Raw genomic sequence first — 12,459 nt, 5'->3', positions numbered from 1 at the left:
TTGGCTCCAAGAGGGATCAATCAATAGCAATGGTATTTCAGGAGAAGATGAATGTGCGTATGTGTGTGTGTCAGTGTGATGTTCACAAAAACAGATCCATCTTCATGAGTTAGCTGTGTACATCCCACCTGCTATCAAATCCACCTTATTTATAAATCCCATAGCTACTCAAACTTGATTGATAGCCTGAAATGGCTTCTTGGTAGCTAGTTATGAGGTTGGGAGATTGGGCTAGCTAAAGCCAACTTAATAATATTGCTAGGTGGCTAATAGTATTACAGAGAAACAACAACAACAAAAATACTCTTATATAATTGTTTTCTTCTTTAAAAAAAGAAAAAGGACAAATCTGAGGGGGCACGTGCCCCAGTGCCCCCTATGGGCATGACGCCTCTGCTTGCACTACAGACATGAGGCTTCTGCTTGCACTGCAGCCATAGTAGACAAATCAATCTCTTTAAATGTCAGGCAGCCATGAATATGCCAAAATCATCTCATGTCATTGGTACTTTTGGCAATGTATGAAAGATTAACTATTTTTATGTGTGTGACGAAGCAGCTCTGCGCTGACATTGCACTGTGACTATTTCCCTTTTATTAAAACCCCCGCCTACATGCACACCAGTGGAGGCTGGTGGGAGGAGCTATAGGAGGACGGACCCATTGCAATGGCTGCAGTGGAATACATGGAACGGAGTCAAACATGGTATACATACCATTAATTCATACATACCATTAATTCCATTCCACCCATTAAAATGAGCCAGTCCTCCTATATCTCCACCCACCAGCCTCCTCTGATGCACAAACACACACACACACACACACACACACACACACACACACACACACACACACACACACACACACACACACACACACACACACACACACACACACACACACACACACACACACACACATTCACGTAATACCTTCATTTCTTCCGTCTTTTCCTTATCTTTAAGGTATTGCTGGTATCAAAGCCGAAACTTTTCTTTCCACCTAATAACCTAGTAATCATTTCGGTAAATTCTTGACTACGGCTTAGTATGAAACGGAGCCGTAATGCTGAGGCGGCAGCGGCACGCACTACCCTCTTAAACTATTGATGGTTGCTAGGCAGCGGCAGTTAACCATCCTCCTGGCAGTTGTAAACGTTGCTAGGCATGTCACTTTCCCATCTTTTCACATAGCGTAGTAACTACGAATTACTGTGGGAATAAATATCACTGAGGTACGAAATTATTGGAATAAATGAGGCTGGTACAATTGAAGGCATGTATTAAATTGTTGCTTGCTAAAACTCCCAAAGTCATCCAACTGTTGAAGCAGCCTACCCGCATGTGGTCAGCTAGATGATCATTTTAGCATCGTTTTGATTGGGTCAGGGCCATCGCGTTGCTTTGAGCTAAGTGTGGGGTCTCGTCTTGATGAATCAATCAATGTCAGATTTTTGTTTTCTCTGAATCTCCGTTTGGATATTGGTTAGGCTTCAACAATAAGCCTGGGGGATTGTTAGCTAAATTGAGTTGAGTGCTGCTCATTATCATCTTGTCTAGTTGGCTCATTTATAAGAAAATTTTGCCATCACGTTATGTAGTTTAACAAGTTGATTATTTTGCTCTTCACTCGCAGTCGCTTAGAGCCTAGGCCTACTCCTGACCAAAAACCTGTGACTTCCCTTACAAAAAATGATTGCAGTTTTGAAATGGCAGTAAAAGTGCAATAACTGCAGTCAACTGTGGTATTTTGGACGCATGTAATACTGCACTCTAATGGCAGTTACACTGCAAAATTACTGCAGTAAAAAAAATGTTATTTTGGAAGCAGTATTTGCAGCATACTGCACTTATACTGCAGTCATACTGCACTCTGATTGCAATATTTTTTCATAAGGGTTCACTGACTTGTCTCCATCAATGTGATCTTGTTTCACTGAACTCCTGAATAGGCTATTTGGCTGGGCAAATAAGTGGAGGTGGTATAGCTCATCTACTCGTTTGCTCATCTCTCACTAATCAGAAACATCTCAATGTAAGACCCAATGCCTAATCCCTACCAAAGTGGAGTGAGGGTAGGAAAGATGAAATGCGAATCAAAAAAGCATGGGCTTGGGCTCTGTTTCAAAATATTACTTCTTTATATGACAGCGGTTCCACACCTTCCTGTGACACAAGTTGTGTGGGGAAAATATAATTTATTTTATCCTGTTATATTCAATAATATTCTTACTACAAAATACACTGAGTGTACAAAACATTAGGAACACCTTCCTAATAATGAGTTGCACCCTCTTTTGCCATCAGAACAGCCTCAATTTGTCAGGGCATGGACTCTACAAGGTGTCCAAAGCGTTCCACAGGGACATTGTACGCTATGTTAAAAGCATTGTGTGTTTGTGTGTGTTTAACTAAACTCAGCATAAAAAGGAATGTCCCTTTTTCTTTCAGAGATAATTCGTAAAAATCCAAATAACTTTACAGATCTTCATTGTAAAGGGTTTAAACACTGTTCCCCATGCTTGTTCAATGAACCATAAACAATTAATGAACATGCACCTGTGAAACAGTCGTTAAGACACTAACAGCTTACAGACGGTAGGCAATTAAGGTCAAAGTTATGAAAACTTAGGACACTAAAGAGGCCTTTCTACTGACTCTGAAAAACACCAAAATAAAGATGCCCAGGGTCCCTGCTCATCTGCGTGAACGCGCCGCATGCTGCAAGGAGGCATGACCACATAAGAACTGCAGATGTGGCCAGGGCAATAAATTGCAATGTCCGTACTGTGAGACGCCTAAGACAGCGCTACAGGGAGACAAGACGGACAGCTGATCGTCCTCGCAGTGGCAGACCACGTGTAACAACACCTGCACAAGATCGGTACATCCAAACATCACACCTGCGGGACAGGTACAGGATGGCAACAACAACTGCCCGAGTTACACCAGGAATGCACAATCCCTCCATCAGTGCTCAGACTGTCCGCAATAGGCTAAGAGAGGATGGACTGAGGGCTTGAAGGCCTGCTGTAAGGCAGGTCCTCACCAGACATCACCAGCAACAATGTCGCCTATGGGCACAAACCCATCGTCACTGGACCAGACAGGACTGGCAAAAGTGCTCTTCACTGATTTGCGTTTATCTTCGAAGGAATGAGCGTTACACAGAGGCCTGTACTCTGGAGCGGGATCGATTTGGAGGTGGATGGTCCGTCATGGTCTGGGGCGATGTGTCACAGCATCCTTGGACTGAGCTTGTTGTCATTGCAGGCAATCTCAATGCTGTGTTACAGGGAAGACATCCTCCTCCCTCATGTAGTACCCTTCCTGCAGGCTCATCCTGACATGACCCTCCAGCATGACAATGCCACCAGCCATACTGCTCGTTCTGTGCGTGATTTCCTGCATGACAGGAATGTCAGTGTTCTGCCATGGCCAGTGAAGAGCCCGGATTTCAATCCCATTGAGCACATCTGGGACCTGTTGGATCAGAGGATGAGGCCTAGGGCCATTCCCCCCAGAAATGTCTGGGAACTTGCAGGTGCCTTGGTGGAAGAGTAGGGTAACACCTCACAGCAAGAACTGGCAAATCTGGTGCAGTCCATGAGGAGGAGATGCACTGCAGTACTTAATGCAGCAGGTGGCCACACCAGATACTGACTGTTACTTTTGATTTTGACCCCCTCCCCCTTTGTTCAGGGACACATTATTCCATTTCTGTTAGTCACATGTCTGTAGAACTTGTTCAGTTTATGTCTCAGTTGTTGAATCTTGTTATTTTCATACAAATATTTACACATGTTAAGTTTGCTGAAAATAAACGCACTTGACAGTGAGAGGACGTTTCTTTTTTTGTTGAGTTTAGTTCCACAGCTTTTATTAGGTAAGATGCCCAATTAATTATTTCTAGTTGAATGGACACATGAGAAAATTTGAGCAAACATCATTTTAAGTTGGCTGAATTTTTGCCTGTTTTCTGAAGTTGAAGCTAAGTTTGGGCCAACAATTTTGTTTTTGTTCAGGTAACACTTGGACCGAAAAGTTGAGTAAACAAAAAAAATGATGTGGAACCAGTTACTTAATAATAATTAGTTTCACACACACACACTGTCGCTCTCTGGGAGGATGACACACACACTAGCCACCCAGCCGTGGGAAAGACTGTAAACTTGTCTGAGTGAGAATGGCAGTCACCAGGACCATTGGATCACACTCCCACATTCCCTCAGTTCAACACAGTAACAGCACCATCACCAGTCTGAGTGTACAGTATGTGTTTTATGTATATTTACTCTGACATTACAAATGCGATTCAGAAGAAAGGGAGAGAGATTTTTAAACAGAAGAATGGATTAAGAATGGTCCAACTCTCGGAGGTTCGAGGACATTCAAAGTTCCTCCATAGGTATAATTATGTAGGTATAATTTAGATAATGCATTTCAGAACATAATACATGTCATAACACAGCCTGGTCTCATAGACTAGACGTAACATAGTAAACTTAAACCCGGTACACTCAAATGCATATGATCAAATAACATTTTATTTGTCATGTTCCGAATTCAACAGGTGTACCGTTAAATGCTTACTTACAAGCCAAACAATGCAGTTCAAGAAATAGAGTTTAGAAAATATTTACTAAATAAACTAAAGTTTAAAAAAAAAGTTTTTTAAAGTAACACAATACAATAACAATATCGAGGCTATATACAGGGGGTACCGGTACTGAGTCAATGTGCGGGGGTACAGTTTAGTCGAGGTAATTTGTACATGTAGGTAGGGGTATGACTATGCATAGATAATGAACAGCGAGTAGCAGCAGCATAAAAACAAAGGGGTGTGGGGGGGGGGGGGGGGGTCAATGTAAATAGTCCGGGTGGCCATTTGATTAATTGTTCAACAGTCTTATGGCTTGGTCGTAGAAGCTGTTAAGGAGCCTTTTGGACCTAGACTTGATGTTACAGTTGGTATGGTTACATAAGAAATTATTAAACATATAGTACATTTTGTAAATTTGTAACATATTGTACATTTAGCAAATTTGTTAAATATCATACGAATTGTAATTCCTAGCATATCATACAAAATGGGTTCACAAATTCACAAATTAATACATACCATACCAAACGTAACATATCATACTAAATGCAGTATCTCAGATTTACATACAGATTCATATGAAATGCTCTGAAACCAGTTTGCATAACAAGATGCCCAGCTTTTCAATCCAAGCCTCCTCCTCCACCCTCTCTCCCAACCCGCAAAATTTCAGTTGCATCTCACGCCCTATATTTGTTTGTCCATCACGCATGTAAACCACTAGCTTGCCCGGTCCATAGCAAGCCTCTCCATCCGCACTGATTGGCGAAGTAATTTAATGAACTAAATGTAAAAACTGTTGATTTCACAGTTAAAAAAAGAAGAGAAAGGAACGATATAAACCGTTACTTATTTTTTGTTCGAACCGGTTCAGAACTTTATTTTGCTGGTCGAAGGAGTGGTACAGAACAAAAAAAATGGTGGTTCTGTTCAGAATGAAACAATTGGAAAATAATTGATACAGTATTTGGTTATGTAAATCTATTTGTGTAGAGAGATACTGTATCTCTGCCCCAGGCTTATTTACAACACAACCATAGAGTTGTTATGACATCATTAACTAGTGCTACAAAAACAAATCGGAAACCTGATATGTGTTACATAAGTAGTTATAAGACTCTCCACCTATGGAGACTTTTTGTTTGAGTGGCAGACTTGCACTATTGCAGTAAGTAGGCAACCAACAAAAAGCAGGTAATAAAAATAGATTATCAAAGAACATCAGATACGGTGCAATATATAGAAGCGAACAGACAGTGTCTGTTGTAAAATATGTTAAACTCTCATTTCCTCCTCTACCAAATCGACAAATTGACAAGCTGGCTTCCAAGGCTGAGGTCCTGAGTTATATTCAAATCAAATCAAATTGTATTAGTCACATGCACCGAATACAACAGTGAAATGCTTACTTACGAGCCCCTAACCAACAATGCAGTACAAATAAGAATAAGAAATAAAAGTAACAAGTAATTAAAGAGCAGCAGTAAAATAACAATAGAGAGACTATATACAGGGGGGTACGGGTACAGAGTCAATGTGCGGAATCATTGGTTAGTCGAGGTAATTAAGGTAATATATACATGTCGGTAGAGTTATTAAAGTGACTATGCATAGATGATAACTACAGAGAGTAGCAGTGGTGTAAAAAGGGGGGGGGGGGGGCTAATGTAAGAAGTCTAGGTAGCCATTTGATAAGCTATTCATGAGCCTCTTGGACCTAGACTTGGCACTCCAGTACTGCTTGCCGTGCGGTAGCAGAGAGAACAGTCTATGTATAAGGTGGCTGGAGTCTTTGACAATTTTTTGGGCCTTCCTCTGACACTGCCTGGTATAGAGGTCCTGGATGGCAGGAAGCTTGGTCCCAGTGATGTACTGGGCCGTATGCACTACACTCTGTAGTGCCTTACGGTCAGAGGCCGAGCAGTTGCCATACCAGGCAGTGATGCAACAAGTCAGGATGCTCTCAATGGTGGAGTTGTAGAACCTTTTGATGATCTGAGGACCCATGCCAAACGTTTTAGTCTCCTGAGGGGGAATAGGTTTTGTTGTGCTCTCTTCATGAATGTCTTGGTGTGCTTGGACCATGTTAGTTTGTTGGTGATGTGGACACCAAGGAACTTGAAACTCTCAACCTGCTCCACTACAGCCCTGTCAATGAGAATGGGGGCGTGCTCAGTCCTCTTTTTCCTGCAGTCTGCAATCATCTCCTTTGTCTTGATCACGTTGAGGGAGAGGTTGTTGTCCTGGCTCCACACGGCCAAGTCTCTGACCTCCTTCCTATAGGCTGTATCGTCGTTGTCGGTTATCAGGCCTACCACTGTTGTGTCATCGGCAAACTTAATGATGGTGTTGGAGTCGTGCCTGGCAGTTCAGTCATGAGTGAACAGGGAGTACAGGAGGGGACTGAGCACGCACCCCTGAAGGGCCCCTGTGTTGAGGATCAGCGTGCCGGATGTGTTGTTACCTACCCTTACCACCTGGGGGTGGCCCGTCAGGAAGTCCAGGATCCAGTTGCAGAGGGAGGTGTTTAGTCCCAGGGTCCTTAGCTTATTAATGAGCTTTGTGGGCATTATGGTGTTGAACGCTGAGCTGTAGTCAATGAATAGCATTCTCACATAGGTGTTCCTTTTGTCCAGGTGGGAAAGGGCTGTGTGGAGTGCAATAGAGATTGCATCATCTGTGGTTCTGTTAGGGTGGTATGCAAATTGGAGTGGGTCTAGGGTTTCTGGGATAATGGTGTTGATGTGAGTCATGACCAGCCTTTCAAAGCACTTCATGGCTACAGACGTGAGTGCTACAGGTCGGTAATAATTTTGGCAGGTTACCTTAGTGTTCTTGGGTACAGGGACTATGGTGGTCTGCTTAAAACATGTTGGTATTACAGAATCGGACAAGGAGAGGTTGAACATTTCAGTAAAGACACCTGCCAGTTGGTCAGCGCATGCTCACAGTACACGTCCTGGTAATCCATCTGCCCCTGCAGCCTTGTGAATGTTGACCTGTTTAAAGGTCTTACTAACATCGGCTGCGGAGAGCGTGATCACACGTTCTTCCGGAACAGCTGGGGCTCTCATGCATGTTTCAGTGTTATTTGCCTCGAAGCGAGGATAGAAGTAGTTCAGCTCGTCTGGTAGGCTCGTGTCACTGGGCAGCTCTCGGCTGTGCTTCATTTCTCATTTACAACCGCGACCTGGCCAAGATAAAGCAAAGCAGTTCAACACATACAACAACACAGAGTTACACATGGAATAAACAAACATACAGTCAATAATACAGTATAAAAAGTATATATACAGTGTGTGCAAATGAGGTAGGATAAGGGAGGTAAGGCAATAAATAGGCCATGGTGGCAAAGTAATTACAATATAGCAATTAAACACTGGAATGGTAGATGTGCAGAAGATGAATGTGCAAGTAGAGATACTGGGGTGCAATGGAGCAAGATAAATAAATACAGTATGGGGATGAGGAAGTTGGATGGGCTATGTACAGGTGCAGTGATCTGTGAGCTGCTCTGACAGCTGGTGCTTAAAGCTAGTGAGGGAGATATGAGTCTCCAGCTTCAGTGATTTTTGCAGTTCGTTCCAGTCATTGGCAACAGAGAACTGGAAGGAAAGGCGGCCAAAGGAAGAATTGGCTTTGGGGGTGACCAGTGAGATATACCTGCTGGAGCGCGTGCTACTATGGTGACCAGTGAGCTGAGATAAGGCGGGGCTTTACCTAGCAGAGACTTGTAGATGACCTGGAGCCAGCGGGATTGTCGGTGAGTATGAAGCGAGTGCGAGCCAATGAGAGCGTACAGGTTGCAGTGGTGGGTAGTATATGGGGCTTTGGTGACAAAACGGATGGCACTGTGATAGACTGCATCCAATTTGTTGAGTAGAGTGTTGGAGGCTATTTTGTAAACGACATCGCCAAAGTCGAGGATCGGTAGGATGGTCAGTTTTACGAGGGTGTTTGGCAGCATGAGTGAAGGATGCTTTGTTGTGAAATAGGAAGCCGATTCTAGATTTAATTTTGGATTGGAGATGCTTAATGTGAGTCTGTAAGGAGAGTCTACAGTCTAACCAGAGACCTAGGTGTTTGTAGTTGTCCACATATTCTAAGTCAGAACCATCCAGAGTAGTGATGCTGGACGGGCAGGCAGGTGCGGGCAGCGATCGGTTGAAGAGCATGCATTTAGTTTTGCTTGCATTTAAGAGCAGTTGGAGGCCACAGAAGGAGAGTCGTATGGCATTGAAGCTCATCTGGAGGTTAGGTGGATCAGAGAATCACCAGCAGCAAGAGCGACATCATTGATGTATATAGAGAAGAGAGTCGGCCCGAGAATTGAACCCTGTGGCACCCCCATAGAGACTACCAGAGGTCCGAACAACAGGCCCTCCGATTTGACACACTGAACTCTATCAGAGAAGTAGTTGGTGAACCAGGCGAGGCAGTCATTTGAGAAACCAAGGCTGTTGAATCTGCCAATAAGAATGTTGTGATTGACAGAGTCGAAAGCCTTGTCCAGGTCGATGAATACGGCTGCACAGTAATGTCTCTTATCAATGGCGGTTATGATATCGTTTAGTGGGATTTCTTATAAGCTTCCGCGTTAGAGTCCATTTCCTTGAAAGCTCTAGCCTTTAGCTCAGTGCGAATGTTGCCTGTAATCCATTGCTTCTGGTTAGGGTATGTATGTACGGTCACTGTGGGGAAAATGTCATCGATGCACATTGATGAAGCCAATGACTGATGTGGTGTACTCCTCAATGCCATCAGAGGAATCCCGGAACATATTCCAGTCTGTGCTAGCAAAACAGTCATGTGGCTTAGCATCTGCTTCATCTGACCACTTTTTTATTGATCGAGTCACTGGTGCTTCCTGCTTTAATTTTTGCTTGTAAGCAGGAATCAAGAGGATAGAATTATGGTCAGATTTGCCAAATGCTTTTTATGCATCTCTGTGTGTGGAGTAAAGGTGGTCCAGAGTTTTTTTCCCTCTGGTTTCATTTAATTTAACATGCTGATAGAAATTTGGTAAGACCGATTTATGTTTCCCTGAATTTAAGTCCCCGGACACTAGGAGCGCCGCCTCTGGGTGAGCGTTTTTCTGTTTGCTTAAGGCAGAAAACAGCTCATTGAGTGCGGTCTTAGTGCCAGCCTCAGTCTGTGGTGGTATGTAGACAGCTACAAAAAATACAGATGAATACTCTCTAGGTAGATAGTGTGGTCTACAGCTTATCATGAGATACTCTACCTCAGGCAAGCAAAACCTTGAGACTTCCTTAGATATCGTGCACCAGCTGTTATTTACAAAAATACATAGTCCGCCGCCCTTGTCTTACTAGATTCCGCTGTTCTATCCTGCCGATACAGCGTATTACCAGCCAGCTGTATGTTGATAATGTCGTCGTTCAGCCATGACTCCGTGAAGCATAAGATATTGCAGTTTTGAATGTCCCGTTATTTTAATCTGCGCGTAGGTCATCGATTTTATTTTCCAAAGATTACACGTTTGCTAGCTGAATGAAAGGCAGTGGGGGTTTATTCGATCGCCTACGAATTCTCAGAAGGCAGCCCGCCCTCCGGACCCTTTTTCTCCGCCTTCTCTTCACGCAAATGACGGGGACCTGGGCCTGTTCCCGGGAAAGCAGTATGTCATTCACATCGGGCTCGTCGGACTCGTTAAAGGAAAAAAAGGATTCTGCCAGATCGTGGAGAGTAATTGTAGTTCTGATGTCACAAAGTTATTTTCGGTCATAAGAGACGGTAGCAGCAACATTATGTACAAAATAAGTAAAAAAACAAGTTACAAACAACGCGAAGAAACAAACAAAAAACATAATTGGATAGGAACACGTAAAACGTCAGCCTTCTTCTCTGAAGCCATCTTATACATACACACATAATGAGATTGGTATTACACTCATATGTACAGAGACCATATCGCTTTAATTGCACCAATATAAAATCCAAAGCCAGCTAGCTGTCTGTTTGTGGACCCACACACCTGTCCTTACAGGTTCTCTCTCAGGCCACACCTTAAGCACACAGGGTTTTATTGAAATGATAAATAGCAGGTTAAAGATCCTGTATGACTATTTGAAAAAAAGCAGGTTAAGCTAAGCCCCTCCTCCTTGGAGTCATAAGTGACAGGAAGGCAAGCTATGCAGCAGTACACTACATTTCCCATGAGTACCATAGTCTGAAGAAAAACACAAAACAGAATATTTGTCAAAACATCACTTTAATCTAATCTGAAAATATTTCCCCCAAATTCTTCCCAAATCTATACAAAATATTTGCACCAAATAAGAGTTCTCCCAATGTTTAAGTCTGTAAGATATACAACACCTCCAGTCACTGTAGCTGTTAATGAGGTTGTCTAATATAAAAATAAGCTGAACACAATTAATATTTCACAACAGCAGGGCTTATGTTCAGTTCTGCAGGGGAAGATACAGTATATACAGTAGTTGCACATTCAGACCCAAATCATTTACAAAAAAATATTTGAGTCAAAAGTTAGAAAACACAGGTCATATCCTTATACTGTATACATTATTCACACTGTCCCAAAGCAATATTATGAAATCTTGATAAAATAGATACATACTACACTATATGATCTATGTCGATTTGTCATTACTGAATTCAATTAAATGGAAGAGGTTTTAATCTGACTTTGAAGTCCTTTTCCACACACACACACACACACACACACACACACACACACACACACACACACACACACACACACACACACACACACACACACGTTAGAATATTAATACCTGTATTATCAGACAGACTCTACCCTGCTCCACTCACACATATTGAAATGGATATTACACTCATATGTATAGAGACAATATCGCTTCAATAGCACCAGTATAATATCCAATATAAAATCCTACCGACCTAGTAACAATTTGAGCACAGCCAGAGCCTACTGTGCTAAATATCGACTGAACATAAATTTGGATATGGGGACCAGAGTAAAAGAACTAAAGAGATGTTTATAATCAATACAATGATTAAATCCTTGTTTTGCCGTGTAACCTTTGATGACACTCCGCAGCGCAGCCCGAAGAGATGATCAGGAAACTCCACCGCTCAAATCAAAGCCCTACCGTGGGCTGTAGCCTATCACCATTCACATCACAACTACACTCTGTTTTTTTGCTGTTGATTTTTGGACAGTAGCAAGACTTGAACCGCTCAGGATACCAGGCTTTCATTTCTACTGGCCTCCCTCAACCACCTAATAGCATTAACAGCAGCATGCCTGCCAGCTAGTATTGACCCTGTACTTGGCTCCTGCTCTTAAAGGGATATTTCACCCAAATTACAAAATGACACATTAGTTTCCTTACCTTGTAAGCAGTCTATGTACAAGATGCAGTATGACAGCAATCCATGCTTTGGTTTAGTTTCCCTTGCACGTTTTCCAAATGCCAACATTTTAGCATTTGTAGCACAAATCTGTCATGGGACCAATATTATAATTTATGTCCAAATTATCCTAAAGTATTGTGAAGCTCACCAAAGTCACTTATAGATGATTTGAACATGATGCCAAAAATTGCTAATCCCATGACTTGAATGGGATGTGCCACAAATGCTAAAACATTTGCATTTGGAAACAGTGCCAGGGAAACTAAACCAAAGCATGGATTACTGTCATACCTTGTACATAGACTGCTACAGGATAAGGAAACCACCCAAATTACAAAATGACACATTGAATTATCCCTTTAAGGACTCTGATTTGTTGGGCAATGTATTGATTCACTGGTATTGTTGTTCCCATATGAACTCAATGTATAGCAGTTAGTGATTGGTCGAAAAGCAAGCACATTATGGGAA

Source organism: Salvelinus namaycush, chromosome 8 (genome assembly GCF_016432855.1).
Source record: "Salvelinus namaycush isolate Seneca chromosome 8, SaNama_1.0, whole genome shotgun sequence".
Lineage (NCBI taxonomy): Eukaryota > Metazoa > Chordata > Actinopteri > Salmoniformes > Salmonidae > Salvelinus > Salvelinus namaycush.
This window is presented reverse-complemented; position numbering follows the sequence as displayed.